Source organism: Oncorhynchus clarkii, chromosome 12 (assembly GCF_045791955.1).
Source record: "Oncorhynchus clarkii lewisi isolate Uvic-CL-2024 chromosome 12, UVic_Ocla_1.0, whole genome shotgun sequence".
Lineage (NCBI taxonomy): Eukaryota > Metazoa > Chordata > Actinopteri > Salmoniformes > Salmonidae > Oncorhynchus > Oncorhynchus clarkii.
In genome coordinates, this window is record NC_092158.1 from 45,229,222 (window position 1) to 45,249,273 (window position 20,052).

Genomic DNA, 20,052 nt, shown 5'->3' on the forward strand with positions numbered 1-20,052 from the left:
GCAGAAAAATGTGTATTCCATCGCTCCACCATCTCCTTCCTGCTGAAGACCACTTGAACGGATCCTTGGGAGAGGTGAGTGCTGAGAGGGGTTTGCTACTTTCTACCACCACTTCATCCGGGGTTACAGCACCCTGGCTTCCCCCCTCTCAGCAGTCACCTCTACCAATATTCCATTCACGTCGTCTTCAGCAGCTGACCGGGCATTCTCGGACCTCAAGCATCAGTTCACGACAGCTCCCATTTTAGCCCATCTGGACACGTCCTGTCAGTTCGTGTTGGAGGTCGACGCCTCGGACGTTGGAGTGGGAGCCGTACTATCCCAGCGTTCTGCCCAGGACCAAAAGTTGCATCCCTACACTTTCTCATTGATTCTTCCATTTAAGAATGATCGGGGACCTTCAATGCTGCAGAATTGTTCTGTACCCTTCCCCAGATCTGTTCCACGACACAATCCTGTCTCTGGGCTCTACTTACAATTCCTTCACCTCATGGCTTGGTGTTTGCTCTGACATGCACTGTCAACTGTGAGACCTTATATAGACATGTGTGTGCCTTTCCAAATCCTTTCCAATTAATTGAAATTACAACAGGTGTACTTCAATCAAGTTGTAGAAACATCTCAAGGATGATCAATTGAAAGAGGATGCACCTGAGACAATTGTGAGTGTCATAGCAAGGGGTCTGAATACTGTTTTGTGTGTAGATTAATGAGGAAAATGTTTTATTTAATCCATTTTAGAATAGGGCTGTAACGTAACAAAATGTGGAAAAAGTGAAGGTGTGTGAATACTTTCCGAATGCACTGTACTCCCACACGGATACACACATAAAACACACACACACACATGCATATGGACGCCACACACACACACATTCACATTCCTTCACACTCTTCACATACACTGCTGTTACTGTTTATTATCTATGCATAGTCACTTTACCCCTACCCACAGTAAATACATATTACCTCAATTACCTCGAATAACCCGTATCCCTGCACATTGACTCGGTACCGGTACCCCTTGTATGTAGCCTCGTTAATGTTATTTTATTGTGTTACTATTTTTCCTTTCGTTTATTTAGACATTTTTTCATACTTACTTTTTGAAAACTCTGCATTGTTGGTTAATAGCCGTAAGTAAACTGTTCGGCGCATGTGAAAAAAAGGTTATTTGATTTGAGTGTTTCTGGGTAAGTCTCTAAGAAAGTTCCACACCTGTATTGTACAGCCTTTGCCCATTACTTTTTTCAAAAGTCTTCAAGCTCTGTCAAATTGGTTGTTGATCCTTGCTACACAACCATTTTCAAGGTCTTGCCATCGATTTTCAAGTAGATTTAAGTCAAAACTGTAACTCAGCCACTGAGTCCTGTCTTTTTGGCAAGCAACTCCAGTGTATATTTGGCCTTGTGTTTTAGGTTATTGTCCTGCTGAAAGGTGAATTCACCACCCAGTGCCTGGTGGAAAGCAGACTGAACCAGGTTTTCCTCTAGGATTTTGCCTGTGCTTAGCTCCACTCCATTTCCTGACAATTACAAGCGTACCCATAACATGATGCAGCCACTACTATGCTTGAAAATATTGAGAGTGGTTAGTAATGTGTTGGATTAGATTTGCTCCAAACATAACACTTTGTATTTAGGACAAAAAGAGAATTACTTGGCAACTTTTTTTGCAGATTACTTTAGTGCCTTGTTGCATTTTTTTAAACCTTTATTTAACTAGGTAAGCCAGTTAAGAACAAATTCTTATTTTCAATGATGGTTTAAGGGGTTAACCGCCTTGTTCAGGGGCAGAATGACAGATTTTTACCTTGTCAGCTCAGGGATTCGATCTTGCAACCTATGATGCATGTTTTGGAATATTTGTGTTCTGATTTCTTATTTTCACACAATTAAGTTAGTATTTGTGGAGTAACTACAATGTTGTTGTATATATTATATTATTTGAATATAAGGAACACAATTGCCTTTGATCAATGGCAATTTTAATGCACAGAGATACCGTCATGAGATCCTGAGGTCCATTGTCGTGCCATTCATCTGCCGCCATCACCTCATGTTTCAGTGTGATAATGCACGGCCCCATGCCGTAAGGATCTGTACACAATTTCAGGAAACTGAAAATGTCCCATTCTTCCATGGCCTGCATACTCACCAGACATGTCACCCATTGAGCGTGTTTGGGATGCTATGGATCGACATGTACAACAGCGTGTTCCAGTTCCAGCCAATATCCAGCAACTTCTCACATCCACTGAAGAGGAGTGGGACAACATTCCACAGGCCACAATCAAGAGCCTGATCAAGCTGCAAACCGAGCTGCAAACCCTACCTTTTTTTAAAGGTACTGTATCTGTGACCAACAGATGTATATCTGTATTCCCAGTCATGTGAAATCCGTAGATTAGGGCCTCATTTATTTATTTCAATTGATTGATTTCTTTATGTGAACTGTAAGTCAGTAAAATCTTTCAAATTGTTGCATGTTGCGTTTATATTTTTGTTCAGTATAGTTGATTTAAAAACCAGTTAATCCAAAAATGGAAGATACATGTTGCAAAATTGCCATTTGAATGTAATATTCTATAGTCCTGTTTTCACATTAGGCAATACACTTGCACTACCCATCAAAATTGACCCATAAAAAATGTAGAAATCAAATTTCCATAATTTCCCTCCCATGTGTGATCATTGAAGACATCTTTCACATTCATTGATGCAAAAACATATTATTCAGATGTAATTTCAACATAGGTTGCTTGATGTCCTCCTCCATAGAGAGTCCTAATAAAGATCTGCAATTCATTCACACCTGATGTTCTGTGTGTGTTAGGTAGGGGATGGACCTGGAGGGGAGGAATCATCACATGCCTGTTCACCATCATCAGTGGCCTGGGCTTTCTCTACCTGCTCCCTCAAAGAAACCTCAGGAGTCAGGATACCCTAGAGACCCACTTATCCACTCCCACGTCATCACACCGCACTTGACCTTTCTTAAGGCCAGGCACCACTAGCAAAAACAATTCAGATTTGGGGATTTTTTGCAACTATAACTTCTATACTTTCATAAAATGTACAAATATATCTGTAATAATGTATATCAATTATTGATTTGTATAATTTATCCCAACTCCGTCAACTACATCACCGCCTGGTATGGCAACTGCTGTGCATCTGACCGTAAGGCGCTACGGAGGATAGTGCATCACTGGGGCCAAGCTTCTTAACATCCAGGACCTATATACTAGACCGTGTCAGAGGAAGGCCCCAAAAATTGTCAAAGATTCCAGTCACCAAAGTCATAGACTGTTCTCTCTGCTACCACACGGCAAGCGGTAGCGGAGCACCAAGCCTAGGACCAAAAGGCTCCTTAACAGCTTCTACCCCCAAGCCATAAGACTGCTGAACAATTAATAAAATGGCCACCCGGACTATTTAAATTGACTTGCTCCCCCTTCCTTTGTTTTTACATTGCTGCTACTCGCTGTTTATTATCTATGCATAGTCACTTTACCCCTACCTACATGTGCAAAATAACTTGTCTAAACTGTACCCCGCACATTGACCTTGTTATTGCTATTTTTATTGTGTTACTTTCTATTTTAATTTGACTATTTTTACTTTAGTTTATTAAGTAATTAAAAAATATATATCTTTCTTGAATTGCATTGTTGATTAAGGGCTTGTAAGTAAGCATTTCAAGGTAAGGCTGTACACCTGTTGTATTCGGAGCATGTGACAAATAACAATTTGATTTGATTTACACCTAGCATACATTTTGTTATTGTTAGCATGTTTCATGTAGAACTTCAAATGGTATTTTTTTAAATCTCCATGTTGAATCACATATCATTCAAACGCTTGTTTTCCGGAGCATATCGTTAGCTAGTCCATACATGGCTATATCTTTTGTAGACGTAGTGCTTCATGCTGAAAGTTGAGTAATTTCCTGACATCTGATTGGTTACTGGCATTTAAAGGCCCTTTCCAGCAACCTGATTGTTCCTTGTTTGAAAATAACTCCCCATGAAGAATCAATGTAAAGAGAGACAAAATTAGAAAATCTCAAAGAATATACTTAGTTTGTGAATAAGAATAGGCTACCTCAGTAAGTCAATGTGAGAAAAGCAGTGAAAGAAAGAAAATAAACTCAGCAAAAAAAGAAACGTCCCTTTTTCAGGACCCTGTCTTTCAAAGATAATTAGTAAAAATCCAAATAACTTCACAGATCTTCATTTTAAAGGGCTTAAACACTGTTTCCAATGCTTGCTCAATGAACCATAAACAATTAATGAACATGCACCTGTGGAACGGTTGTTAAGACACTACAGGCGGTAGGCAATTAAGGTCACAGTTATGAAAATAAAGAGGCCTATCTACTGACTCCACTGACTCTGACAAACACCAAAAGAAAGATGCCCAGGGTCCCTGCTCATCTGCGTGAAAGTGCCTTAGGCATGCTGCAAGGAGGCATGAGGATTGCAGATGTGGCCAGGGCAATAAATTGCAATGTCCGTACTGTGAGACGCCTAAGACAGTGCTACAGGGAGACAGGACGGACAGCTGATCGTCCTCGCAGTGGCAAGCCACATGTAACAACACCTGCACAGGATCGGTACATCCGAACATCACACCTGCGGGACAGGTACAGGATGGCAACAACAACTGCCTGAGTTACACCAGGAACACACAATCCCTCCATCAGTGCTCATACTGTCCGCAATAGGCTGAGAGAGGCTGAACTGAGGGCTTGTAGGCCTGTTGTAAGGCAGGTCCTCACCAGAAATCACTGGCAACAACGTCGCCTATGGGAACAAACCCACCGTCACTGGACCATACAGGACTGGCAAAAAGTGCTCTTCACGGACAAATCGCGGTATTGTCTCACCAGGGGTGATGGTCGGATTCGTGTTTATTGTCGATGGAATGAGCGTTACACCAAGGCCTGTACTCTGGAGCAGGATCGATTTGGAGGTGGAGGGTCTGTCATGGTCTGGGGCGGTATGTCAGCATCACCGGACTGGGCTTGTTGTCATTGCATGCAATCTCAATGCTGTGCGTTACAGGGCAGACATCCTCCTCCCTCATATGGTACCCTTCCTGCAGGCTCATCCTAACATGACCCTCCAGCATGACAATGCCACCAGCCATACTGCTCGTTCTGTGCGTGATTTCCTGCAAGACAGGAATGTCAGTGTTCTGCCTTGGCCAGAGAAGAGCCCAGATCTCAATCCCATTGAGCACATTTGGGACCTGTTGGATTGGAGGGTGAGGGCTAGGGCCATTTCCCCCAGAAATGTCTGGGAATTTAAAGGTGCCTTGGTGGAAGAGTGGGGTAACGTCTCACAGCAAAAACTGGCAAGTCTGGTGCAGTCCATGAGGAGGAGATGCACTGCAGTACTTAATGCAGCTGGTGGCCACACCAGATACTGAAACTTACTGTTGATTTTGACCCCCCTTTGTTCAGGGACACATTATTCAATTTCTGTTAGTCACATGTCTGTGGAACTTATTCAGGTTATGTCTCAGTTGTTGAGTCTTGTTAAGTTCATACAAATATTGACAAATATTTACACGTTAAGTTTGCTTAAAATAAAGCAGCCATCAGTGGCTTTTATTTATCATGTCACAAATTAACCAACTTGTACATGATTTGATTTGCCCTAAGTGTCTGAACACTGGACTGACAATCACCATAGACCCCACCAACCAGGGATTCTGTAATTCTGTTATGATAGAATGTGCACACTGTGAAGGTTATTGTGATGCCTTTAGGATGAGTGTTTACTCTTCCTCCAGGCTGCAGGAGTGCTCCAGGGGAGATGTGGCATTTTAAATAAATGTGAGGATGGTTCTTCTAGCCCACGAACTTGGACTTTGTTATGCAACGCAAAAGAAAATAAGCTAAGTCCTAGGGATTCCTTCCTTGCATCTCTGCTCATATCAGAGACATGTCAGGAGAGTGATAGGTAAATAAAAAGGGAGGGAAGCCCATTATTGTCAGGTGACTTGCTGTGTATAAATATTTTCCCTTGCTCCAGCAAATGTAATCAAAGTGAATCAACAGAGTGATAGGAAAACATAACTATACAATGAGACTTTCACATAGGCCTATAGGGTCATAGGGGTGTAGCCTACTGTGATTATTTAGAAATGAGCTTTAAATAAAGTAAATACATGCTGATATGCTACTATTTACATAGGGTAACATGCTGATATTTAGTCCTGCAGTTCTGACTATAATGTCGACAGACATAATAAGTACTTTCCCCTCCATTTTAGTTGCATAGATTCAGAGAGCGCTACATTCAATGGAGAGTGCTGCAAAGCTAATTAGAAGAGCATAAGCAGATATAGACCCAGACATAGCAGAATTGCTGAAGGAGGATGAGGATGCCATTGTGGAAATTCTTACACACTTACTCAAAGTCAATCTTAAATTAATAAATGTTTATTTGTCAGTGCACTGGAAAGGTTCCAACAAACTTAATGTGCCATAGTGAATGTCTGGCAGAAGCTCTGCCTGGGCAGTCCAGCGGTTGTGTCATGCCCTGACCTTAGTTATCTTTGTTTTCTTTATTATTTTGGTTAGGTCAGGGTGTGACAAGGGTGGTTTGTGTAGTTTTTGTATTGTCTAAGGTTTTTTGTATGTTTATGGGTTTTTTCTAGTCTAGGTGTTTTTATGTCTATGGTTGCCTAGATTGGTTCTCAATCAGAGGCAGCTGTTTATCGTTGTCTCTGATTGGGGACCATATTTAGGTAGCCATATTCCTTGGATTGTTTGTGGGTTGTTATGTCTATGTGTAGTTGCATGGCAGCACTAGTGGTTATAGCATCATGGTCATTTTGTTAGTTTGTGTAAGTGGTCTTCGTTTTAATAAAATAATGTATTCATCTCACGCTGCACCTTGGTCTCATTGTTATGACGAATGTGACCGGTTGGCTATACACAGACAAGTTATATTTGCATGATTTAGCATAATTATTGAATCATTATCGTTTTGTTTCATCCATGTGACAGACAAATGCTGGTTAATAACATGTGACAGACTGAGACCTTGAAACTGAGATCTTTCGTTCTTTCTCAAAACAAGATCTGGGTGTACTGAAATGGCAGCTACTGATAGTGAGGATTTGTATGGTCAGCCACTTGCATGAACACAGAAATTGGTTATTTAGAACAGCACATAAACAGAACACAGAAATTAGTTATAAGAATAGCACAATTGTTAACATTTCCCTTACAATGCCATCATAGTGTCACACCCTGATCTGTTTCACCTGTCTTTGTGCTTGTCTCCACCCCCCACCAGGTGGCTCCCATCTCCCCTCATTGTCCCCTATGTATTTATACCTGTGTTTTCTGTGTATGTTGCCAGTTCGTTTTGTTTGTCAAGCCTACCAGCAGTTTTCCCCTTGCGCCTGTCTTTTAAAAAAATAGTTTCTGTTTTCTAGTTTTCCCGGTTTTGACTGTTCTGTCTGTCCTGAGCCTGCCCGCCGTCCTGTACCTTGCCCCTACCCTGAGACTGCTTGTCGTTCTGTACCTTTTGGACTCTGATCTGGATTACTGACCTCTGCCTGCTCTTAACCTGTCGTTTTGCCTGCCCGCTGTTCTAGTAATAAAACATTACTTTTACACTGTCTGCAACTGGGTCTTCCCTAAAACGTGGTACAAAGACATTAATGTATCTTTTGATGGCACTTGGCATGAGAGGATTCACTTCCCACTAAGGGATAGATGTGTGCATTGGTGCTGGTACCAGCGAGCCCTAGAAAATGGTGAAGATCCACCCAGTCACAAAAACCACGGAGGCCATACATTTTTAATAGTGGTTGCCCAGAAAGTGGTGCATGTATATCATAGGATGTCAAATGATAACCTTCTCAAAATAATGTTTCACGGAGGAACCCAAAATGCAAATTAATGTCTGAACTCTGTAATATGGTCGCAATGCCCCAAAACTGTCTTCATGGGCAAAAGCCACATTGAGGGAGCCACTGCTATATCAAATCTGATGGACAAATTGTGGTTTGACAGCACTTTGGTGACACTAGAAGCAATCCGAGAGAAGGATATGAGGTGTGTTGTGAGTGCTGATGCTGCTTCAACGGAGTGTGCCAAGGGTAGGCACAGGTCCCATGACACGGTCAAGAAAGTAAAGCGGCACCAGCAACCACTTAGAGGGCCTTACATATGGGGCAGGCATAGCTGATTAATGTTCTGCACATTTAAACAGCCAAACAAAAGCCTTGTATGTGACATTGAGCAAAGTGATATGAGAATTTGCCCAAAACTGCAGATTTTCCCAACAGACCAGCATTCAAAGCATATTTTATGCTCTATTGCTTGAAACAAATGTATTAAAGGTGCTCATGAATTTGTAAAATGTATATTGATGTTTATTTGTCAGTTTAGAAGTGATATATGAATAAGATATTGTGAGAAATTGTCATATTTATGGCCAGTACATTTTAATTGCATTAGCTTATCTTTAATACAGTTCTCTCTATTCCTACAAAATGTCATGAGGCATTCATGATTTGATTTCCTTTATTTATTTGATTGTTTATTGATTTAGTTGACATTGCCAATATGTGAAATAGAGTAAAATACATGCATTCACTCTTACAATACTTGACAATGTCGGCTGGTGTCCCGCCCTGGCCTTGGTTATCTTTGTTTTCTTTATTATTTTGGTTAGGTCAGGGTGTGACATGGGTGATGTATGTTTTAACTTGTCTAGGGGTTGTTGTATGTTTATGGGGCTGTTTCCCTTCTAGGTTTATTGTATGTCTATGGTTGCCTAGATTGGTTCTCAATTAGAGACAGCTGTCTATCGTTGTCTCTGATTGGGAACCATATGTAGGCAGCCATATTCTGTGGGTACTTTGTGGGTGATTGTTTACTGTCTTTGTGTTTTCTGCACCAGATAGGACAGTTTCGGTTTTGCCGTATTTGTGTAGTGTTTTCGTCTTTCATTAAAACATGTTGAGCACGAACTACGCTGCGTATTGGTCCGATCCCTGCTTACACCTCCTCTTCAGAAGAAGAGGAGGAAATCAGCCGTGACAGCTGGTTACTTTGAGGTGCTTGTTGACAGTGCTTACTATGGAAATGGCTCCACCTAGTGGGTTTTAATGGTGTCTGACGCTACTTATTTCAATGGGCCAAAATCTGGAGTGGAAAAATGTATGCTGTAGCTCCACTCAGGATTTTGGTCACTTTAAAATCCACAAGGTCAAACAATTGATGAACTCAATTAACATTACTGTGATTTATTTTTGATTAAATAGATTCTAGCTAAGTATTCTATCGGATGAATATCCCAGCCTGTACTAGCTAAACAGTCTTGTAGCCTCATGTTTGAATCCGAAAGTTTGCTGGTTTGAATCCCTGAGCTGGCAAGGTGGAAAAATCTGCTGTTCTGCCCTTGAGCAAGGCAGTTAACCCCTAACAAAATCTGCTCCCTGGGCGCCGATGACATGGATGTTGGTCATGATCAAGAGTGTGTGCGTGTGTGTGTGCAACTGGGGCTGAAGTTTTATAAAATATAATTTATGGTTCAGCTGCTATTGGCATAGAGAGACACCCACACCCTATAAGGGCTGGCAAAATCTGGCAGAGAGAGGGGAACAGGACAGGGGGCAGGACAGGGCCTGGAATCAGACTGAGTAATGACGCAGTGAAATGTACCCGGATTCTCTCAGTACGCCAAGACACTTTAAATACACTACGTGACTAAAAGTATGTGGGCACCTGCTCGTCGAACATTGCATTCCAATGTCATGGGCGTTAATATGGAGTTGGTCCCCCCTTTACTGCTATAACAGCCTCCACTCTTCTCAGAAGGCTTTCCATTAGATGTTGGAACATTGCTGCAGGGACTTCCTTCTATTCAGCCATGAGCATTAGTGAGGTTGGACACTGATGAACCATGAAAAACAGCCCCAGACCGCTATTCCTCCTCCTACAGTTGGTACTATGCAATCGGCAGTGGTGGAAAAAGTACTCAATTGTCATACTTGAGTAAAAGTAAAGATACCTTATTAGATATCGACTCAAGTAAAAGTGAAAGTCCCCCAGTAAAATACTACTTGAGTAAAAGTCCAAAAGTATTTGGTTTTAAATATACTTAAGTATCAAAAGTAAAATTATAAATCATTTCAATTTCCTTATATTAAGCAAGCCAGACGACACTATTTTCTTTTCTCTTTTTATTGACGGATAGCCAGGGGCACACTCCAACCCTCAGACATAATTTACCAATGAAGCATTTGTGTTTCGTGAGTCTGCCAGATCAGAGACAGTAGAGATGACCAGGGATGTTCTCTTGATAAGTGTAAGAAGTACTTTTGGGTGTCAGGGAAAATGTATGGAGTAAAAACTACATTATTTTCTTTAGGAATGTAGTGAAGTAAAACTAAAAGTTGGCAAAAAACGACTTAAGTAGTACTTTAAAGTATTTTTACTTAAGTGCTTTACACCACTGGCATTCAGGCAGGTAGCGTTCACCTAGCATCCACCTAACCCGTATTCGTTGGTCAGACTGCCTGATAGTAAAGCGTGATTCATCACTCTAGAGAACGCGTTTCCATTGCTTCATTGTTCAATACTGGTGAGCTTTACACCACTCCAGCTGACTCTTACCATTGCACATGGTGATCTCAGGCTTGTGAGCTGGTGCTTGGCCATGGAAAACCATTTCATGAAGCTCCCGACGAACAGTTATTGTGCCGACGTTGCTTCCTGAGGCAGTTTGGAACTCAGCAGTGAGTGTTGCAGCCGAGGGCAGGCAATATTTATGCACTACGCGCATCAGCAATCTGCGGTCCTGTTCTGTGAGCTTGTGTGGCCTACCACTTTGTGGCTGAGCCGTTGTTGCTCCTAGACGTTTCCCGTTCACAATAACAGCACTTACATTTGACCGGAGCAGCTTTAGTAGGGCAGAAATTTCACGAACTGACTTGTTGGAAATGTTGTGGCTTGTTGAATGTCACTGAGCTCTTCAGTAAGGCCATTCTACTGCCAATGTTTGTCAACGGAGATTGCATGGCTGTTTGCTCGATTTTTATACACCTGTCAGCAAAAAGTAGGGCTAAAATAGCTGAATCCAGTCATTTGAAGGGGTGTCCACATACATATGTATATATATTGTACGTTACCAAGAACCAAGACTGTATTTCACAACCCTCTATGAAACTGACAAGCAGGGCACGTGACCCCTGAGTAGTCCGGCCCTGCACAGGGCTATTCAACTATATTCTTATGTGGCCAAATTGCATTTTGTTTGTCACTCTCACTCCCTTCTAACATATCTTGTGCGCATCATATAAGGAAACAGAGAGTCCTAGCTTTCAGGAATGGGGTCATAGAAGCTTATAGCCTAAACTGTTCAAATGCTAGAGCCAAATTCAAATAAATTCAACATGCCACATTGGCTTCAGAAAGCACCAGAAACTTGTTTAAGAGAGTGTTTGATTCATACTGCTCTCTTCTACCATTCCTTGCTGGCAAAGTACCAGGATGTTGTCTCTGGTTTTGAATCTGAATTTGAAAACTGAATCTGAATGCATCTGAGAAGTTGAATAAATGAAACTTTGGTAAACTTGAAATGATGGTTTGTAAACGTGATACACAGACAATTAATGCAATATCTACATAGCCTTGGGAAGTAGGAGTGCTGAGGGTGCTGCAGCACCCCTTGATAAATAAATTATAAGACAAAATTATAATATTATTATTTCTTTAAATCCACAGAAATAGTGAACTAGGCCTTTATTACTCCTCTGCAGAGCAGAGAAAAATACTCTCTAGCATATTGAAGCTGAATATATAAAAATATTACATTTGAATAGTCAATTAAATTAAAGTGTAACGCAATATTGATTCAATTCAGTTTCAAATCATGAAATACAAGTTCAATTTATTAATTCAATGATTACACTTGTGCATTCCACATATTGGGATGAGCACTAACAATGCAATGACACAAACAATTGTGTGTATGTGTATTTTGTGTGTTCATGTATGTGTACAGTATTTAGCAACATGTTTTGTTAGGCAGGCCTCAACAGAAAGGAGTGGTGTTTTCCACTGCTCTGGGTGAAGGCCTATGGACTGGCTTAGCCTGTGCTTAGTGTTGGGAATGTGGTTGTACCGTATAGGCAGGGCGTGTGTTAGGGGTGACCGCCAGCTCCCATTAGAGCCACGAGGGATCAGGAGTTATTTCACTCAAGTAGAGAGACATTTGGGTAAACAGTTTTATTCAGCGGACAGTGATGACTTAGACATTAGCTCTACAGCCTGCATGGAAGGGGGATCTCCTCTGAGTTTAATCACTTATTTAAGCTGAAGGTTAGTGTGATCAACTAGGGTTTCGACCAAGGTTTCAAACCTGGGCCTTCTGAGCACCACAAGGCTTTCTTAGCCCATTGAGCTAAAAACCTAGGCACGTGTCAGGTGAGGTAATTCATCACACCTCTGCATCCCTGGTGCCAGGGTCTTTTGTCAGGTTACTTACAGATGCAGGCTTTCTGGTGCTCAGACAGGATAGGAAAATAATCTGCCACAGGAACTGGAACTGCCAACCCAGTGGTATAAGATACAAAAGTACAGTACGTGTCATCCATGGTCATATACTGTCCACACATCCCTGGTCACATACTGTCCCCGCATCCCTGGTCATATACTGTCCACACATCAATGGTCAACCAACTCTCGCTTAGGGCAGCCAAAAGGCTACAGCCGACCCTCCAAGAGTACGTCCTGTACATCACAGGATGTTGGTGGCACCTTAATTGGGGAGGACAGGCTTGTGGTAATGGCTGGAGCGGAATTGTGGAATGGTATCAAATAAATCAAACACATGATTTCCATGTGTTCGATGCCAATCCATAAGCCCTGTTCTAGCCATTATTATGAGCCTTTCTCCCCTCAGCAGCCTTCTGTGCTGTACACACATTTTGAGCTGGTGGCTTTGTAGCATGCATTTTTATGCTGAGTAGAACCTACATGATACAGTATACTGTGGTCAATTGAATAACATTTTTGCTGAACATAGGCTTTCTGGGACTGGTTAGCCTGGACTAGATATTAGGGGTAGAAAATAAACAAGACAGTTTAGGTAGGTGGGGTGGAAGTGTTTGCGTTTAATGGTGGACACCCAACCCCTGTAATAAATATAGCCTCCACCTGACCACACAGTACACGTGACTGGGCAGGCTCTGGTTTCAATGGGGGTTGACCGACCAGCGATACCCACCACCATGCAAACAAGCACTCCTCTCCCTCCTCACTGTCAACCATATAATAGCACTGATCTTTAAATAGAAAGTTCAATAAACACAAACTGCGTTCACTAGATGTCTTAGTAGTCGGTTTATTGGTCTGTTTTCAAAATACAGGTGGGCTAGTTTTGTGGGATTTTATACATAATTTCCCCAAAATGTCATACAGCAGTTAACATGGTGGTGAATAAAATTGTGATCATAAAGATTGTATTTATTGCGGTTTTTAAAAAAGCTGAAACAACTTGATATGATGTTCAGGATGAGGTGAAGACAGATCTTATTTATTTCTCAAAGGCCCAGTCAAAAGTGTGATTTTCCTGTTATATATATATATATATATATATATATATATATATATATACATACATACACACACACACACACACACACACACACACACACACACATACATAGAGTTGAAGTGGAAAGTTTACATACACCTTAGCCAAATACATTTAAACTCAGTTTTTCACAATTCCTGACATTTAATCCTAGTACAAATTCCCTGTTTTAGGTCAGGTAGGATCACCACTTTATTTAAAAAATGTGACATTTCAGAATAGTAGAGAGAATGATTTATTTCAGCTTTTATTTATTTCATCACATTCCCAATGGGTCAGAAGTTTACATACACTCAATTAGTATTTGGTAGCATTGACTTTAAATTGTTTAACTTCGGTCAAACATTTCGGGTAGCCTTCCACAATAAGTTGTTGTGAATTTTGGCCCATTCCTCCTGACAGAGCTAGTGTAACTGAGTCAGGTTTGTAGGCCTCCTTGCTCGCACACGCATTTTCAGTTCTGCCCACACGTTTTCTATGGGATTGAGGTCAGGGCTTTGTGATGGCCACTCCATTACCTTGACTTTGTTGTCCTTAAGCCATTTTGCCACAACTGGCCAAACAGCTCTATTTTTGTTTCAGCAGACCAGAGGACATTTCTCCAAAAAGTATGATCTTTGTCCCCATGTGCAGTTGCAAACAGTATTCTGGCTTTTTTATGGCGGTTTTGGAGCAGTGGCTTCTTCCTTGCTGAGCAGCCTTTCAGGTTATGTCAATATAAGACTCACTTTACTATGGATATAGATACTTTTGTACCTGTTTCCTCCAGCATCTTCACAAGGTCCTTTGCTGTTGTTCTGGGATTGATTTTCACTTTTTCCACCAAAGTACGTTCATCTCTAGGAGACAAAATGCATCTCCTTCCTGAGTGGTTTGACGGCTGCGTGGTCCCATGGTGTTTATACTTGCGTACTATTGTTTGTACAGATGAACGTGGTACCTTCAGGCATTTAGAAATTGCTCCCAATGACAATTTTTTTTTTCTGAGGTCTTGGCTGATTTCTTTAGATTTTCCCATGATGTCAAGCAAAGAGGCACTGGGTTTGTATGTAGGCCTTGAAATACATCCACAGGTACACCTCCAATTGACTCAAATTATGTAAATTAGCCTCTCAGAAGCCTCTAAAGCCATGACATCATTTTCTGGAATTTCCCAAGCTGTTTAAAGGCACAGTCAACTTAGTGTATGTAAACTTCTGACCCACTGGAATTGTGATACACTGAATTATAATTGAAATAATCTGTCTGTAAACAATTTTTGGGAGAATTACTTGTGTCATGCACAAAGTAGATGTCCTATCTGACTTGCCAAAAGTATAGTTTGTTAACAAGACATTTGTGGAGTGGTTGAAAAACTAGTGTTAATGACTCCAACCTAAGTGTATGTAAACTTCCGACTTCAACTGTATATAGGTCCTGGATGGCAGGAAGCTTTACCCCAGTGATGTACTGGGCCGTACGCACTACCCTTTGTAGTGATTTATGGTCAGATGCCGAGCAGTTGCCATAACAGGCGGTGATGCCAGGTGGTACATTTGCTAAAAGATCAATAATAAGAGATTTCAAAAACTCTCTGCCAATAACAGCTATTTTTCAGTTTTCCACTTTCCACAGACCGTTCCCCGAAAGTCCACGTTAAATTATTGCTTGAGAAATGTAAGTAATTCCACAAGAGGAAGAATCAGGGTAGGATTATGGTCTTGGAAATGTTATGGGGAATCCTAATGGAGCCCTCTTTGTTGGATGATTAACCCCCTCCACAACCCTGCTCCTTTGTCTCCCACCTTAAGCACTGAGCCAGAAGTTGAAACACCTTATGTTATGTTCAGTCGTGGCCAAAAGTTTTGAGAATGACACAAATAATAATTTTCACAAAGTCTGCTGCTTCAGTGTCTTTAGATATTTTTGTCAGATGTTACTATGGAATACTGAAGTATAGTTACAAGCATTTCATAAGTGTCAAAGGCTTTTATTGACAATTACATGAAGTTGATGCCAAGAGTCAATATTTGCAGTGTTGACCCTTCATTTTCAAGACCTCTGCAATCCGCCCTGGCATGCTGTCAATTAACTTCTGTGTCACATCCTGACTGATGGCAGCCCATTCTTGCATAATTCAATGCTTGGAGTTTGTCAGAATTAGTTGGTTTTTGTTTGTCCATCTGCCTCTTGAGGATTGACCACAAGTTCTCAATGGGATTAAGGTCTGGGGAGTTTCCTGGCTATGGACGCAAAATATCAATGTTTTGTTCCCTGAGCCACTTAGTTATCACTTTTGCCATATGGCAAGGTGCTCCATCATGTTGGAAAATGAATTGTTTGTCACCAAACTGTTCCTGGATGGTTGGGAGAAAATGCTCTCGGAGGATGTGTTGGTACAATTCTTTATTCATGGCTGTGTTTGCAAAATTGTGAGTGAGCCCATTCCCTTGGCTGAGAAGCAACACCATACATGAATGGTCTCAGGATGCTTTACTGTTGGCATGACACAGAACTGATGGTAGGGCTCACCTTGTCTTCTCCGGGCAAGCTTTTTTCCGGATGCCCTAAACAATCGGAAAGGGGATTCATCAGAGAAAATGACTTTACCCCAGTCCTCAGCAGTCCAATCCCTATACCTTTTGCAGAATATCAGTCTGTCCCTGATGTTTTTCCTGGAGAGAAGTGGCTTCTTTGCTGCCCTTCTTGACACCAGGCCATCCTCCAAATGTCTTCGCCTCACTGTGCGTGCAGATGGACTCACACCTGCCTGCTGCCATTCCTGAGCAAGCTCTGTACTGGTGGTGCCCCGATCTCGCAGCTGAACTAACTTTAGGAGATGGTCCTGGCACTTGCTGGACTTTCTTGGGCTCCCTGAAGCCTTCTTCACAACAATTGAACTGCTCTCCTTGAAGTTCTTGATGATCCAACAAATAGTTGATTTAGGTGCAATCTTACTGGCAGCAATGTCCTTGCCTGTGCCTTGCCTTTTTGTGCAAAGCAATGATGACGGCACGTGTTTCCTTGCAGGTAACCATGGTTGACAGAGGAAGAATAATGATTCCAAGCACCACCATCCTTTTAAAGCTTCCAGTCTGTTATTCGAACTCAATCAGCATGACAGAGTGATCTCCAGCCTTGTCCTTGTCAACACTCACACCTGTGTTAACGAGAGAATCACTGACATGATGTCAGCTGGTCCTTTTGTGGCAGGGCTGAAATGCAGTGGGAATGTTTTTGGGGGATTCAGTTCATTTGCATGGCAAAGAGGGACTTTGCAATTCATTTCAATTCATCTGATCACTCTTCATAACGTTCTGGAGTATATGCAAATTGCCATCATACAAACTGAGGCAGCAGACTTTGAAAATTAATATTTGTGTCATTCTCAAAACTTTTGGACACGACTGTATGCCTATGTAGTGTTCAGAATCAGGTTTCAAAAGGCTAGAAGTATTTTTGGAAGCTGCAGCTTGGCGCCATGCTGTTCTGACATGGGTTGTAAAGTTGACATGGCTACCTCCTCCAAAGGGTCAAGTTGTACGGATTCCAAGCCTCTCGGCCTTTGTCAGAGCTTCTCTGATATGTTTAATTTTTCACCCTTTAGTTGACATCTGAGTCACAACGTTTGATCAAACATAACAATGTGGATTTAATCATATAGTACATTTAAGGCGGCAGGTATCCTAGTGGTTAGAGCGTTGGACTAGTAACCGAAAGGTTGCAAGATCGAATCCCCGAGCTGACAATGTAAAAATCTGTCGTTCTGCTCCTGAACAAGGCAGTTAACCCACTGTTCCTAGGCCGTCATTGAAAATAAGAATTTGTTCTTAAATTACTTGCCTAGTTAAATAAAGGTAAAATTTTAAAACATTGTTTAAAGTGTACTGTCACATCTACTCCCGTTCCTCTCCTTCGGCGTTCGACGTCGCTGGTTTACTAAAAAACTGTCCTGGCATTCATCATTACGAACACCTGGAATTCATCGGAGTGGGAGCTGTCACCTCTCACTCTGCCTGCCCTGTAAGAAGCTGAGCCCCTGGTTTGTGGGGCTGTTCAAGTTTCTCCGGAGGGTCAACGAGGTGACGTATAGGTCACATTAACTCCCGTTCCTCCCCTCCGGCAGTCGACATTGCTTGTTTACTAACCATCGATCCTGGCATTCATCATTCATCATTAGGTACACCTGGACTCCATCACTTCACTGATTACCTCCACTACATCGGTCACTCTGTTAGTTCTATGCCCCAGGCAGTATTGACTATGTGTTTCATGTCTATGCGCTACTCATGTTTGTTATATTGTTCTACACTCCGTTTTATTTTTAATAAACTCACCACCTGCACTTGCTTTCCTACTCCCGGCATATACGTAACATGTACATAGATGACAGTAACATGGTTCAGGTATTTCCTAACAGGGAATATTATGGTCTGGACATTAATGGAACTCATGTCCATACCTGGGCCACTACTGTTCCTGATATACAGTGCATTCGGAAAGTATTCAGACCCCTTGACTTTTTTCACATATTGTTACATTACAGCCTTATTCTAAATATATATATTTTTAAATCCTCAACAATCTACACTATACCCGATAATGACAAAGCAAAAACAGGTTTTTGAAATGTTTGCAAATTTATAAACAATAAAATACTGAAATATCATATTTACATAAGTATTCAGACCCTTTACTCAGTACTTTGTTGAAGCACCTTCAGCAGTGATTACAGCCTCGAGTCTTCTTGGGTATATGCTACAAGCTTGGCACACCGGTATTTGCGGAGTTTCTCCCATTCTTCTCTGAAGATCCTCTCAAGCTCTGTCAGGTTGGTTGGGGAGCGTCGTTGCTCAGCTATTTTCAGAGATGCCCAGAGATGTTTGATCGGGTTCAAGTCCTGCCTGTGGCTGGGTCACTCAAGGACATTCAGAGCCCTGTCCCGAAGCCACTCCTGTGTTGTCTTGGCTGTGTGCTTAGGGTTGATGTCTTGCTGGAAGCTGAACCTTTGCCCCAGTGTGAGGTCCTGATCGCTCTGGAACAGGTTTTCATCAAGGATCTCTCTGTACTCCCTTGATCCTGACTAGTCTCCCAGAAAAACATCCCAACGCATGGTGCTGCCACCACCATGCTTCACTGTAGGGATGGCTCTGCATCTGTCTTCGTGCTCCTAGACCTGAGTGCTGCTTTTGATACCATTGATCACCACACTCTTTGAGAGATTGGAAACCAAAATTGGTCTACACGGACAAGTTCTGGCCTGGTTTAGATCTTATCTGTCGGAAAGATATCAGTTTGTCTCTGTAGATGGTTTGTCCTCTGACAAATCAACTGTAAATGTTGGTGTTCCTCAAGGCTCCGTTTTAGGACCACTATTGTTTTCACTATATATTTTACCTCTTGGTGATGTCATCGGAAACATAATGTTAACTTTCACTGCTATGTGGACGACACACAGCTGTACATTTCGATGAAACATGGTGAAGCCCCAAAATTGTCTTCCTTGTAAGCCTGTGTTTCAGACATAAGGAAGTGGATGATGGAAAATGTTCTACTTTCTTTATTAACTTGTTATGGCTGCAATCCCGATATCGGGATAAGTGTCATCAACAACAGCTGAATAGCATAGCGCTACATTCAATAAATATTACGACAAATATTTATATTCATGAAATCACAAGTGCAATATAAGAAACACAGCTTAGCCTTTTGTTAATCCACCTGTCGTGTCAGATTTTGAAATTATGCTTTTCAGCGAAAGCAATCCAAGCGTTTGTGTAAGTTTATCGATCGCACTACAAAACATTAAGTACACTTAGCATCAGGAAGCTTGGTCACGAAAATCAGAAAAGCAATCAAATTAATTGTTTACCTTTGATCTTCGGATGTTTTCACTCACGAGACTCCCAGGTACACAACAAATGTTCCATTTGTTCCATAAAGATGATTTTTATATCCAAAATACCTCCATTTGTTTGTCGCGTTATGTTCAGAAATCCACAGGAAAGAGCGGTCACGACAACGCAGACGAAAATTCCAAATTGTTTCCATAATGTTCACAGAAACATGTCAAACGTTTTTATAATCAATCCTCAGGTTGTTTTTAAAATATATAATCGATAATTAATCAACCGCAAATGTCTTTCACAGTAGGAGAGGGGAAAACAATGGCTGTCTAAATTCTGTTGCACGAGCAAAACTCATGTGACCACTTGACGCGATGTTATCGTTCTGGCTCATTTTTCAAAATAAAAGCCTGAAACTATGTCTGAAGACTGTTGACACCTTGAGGACACGATAGGAAAAGGAATCTGGTTCATATCCCTATGGAACAAGGAGTTTTCAAAATAGAAGCTACTTCCTGTTTTGATTTTCCTCAGGGTTTCGCCTGCAATATCAGTTCTGTTATACTCACAGACAATATTTTGACAGTTTTGGAA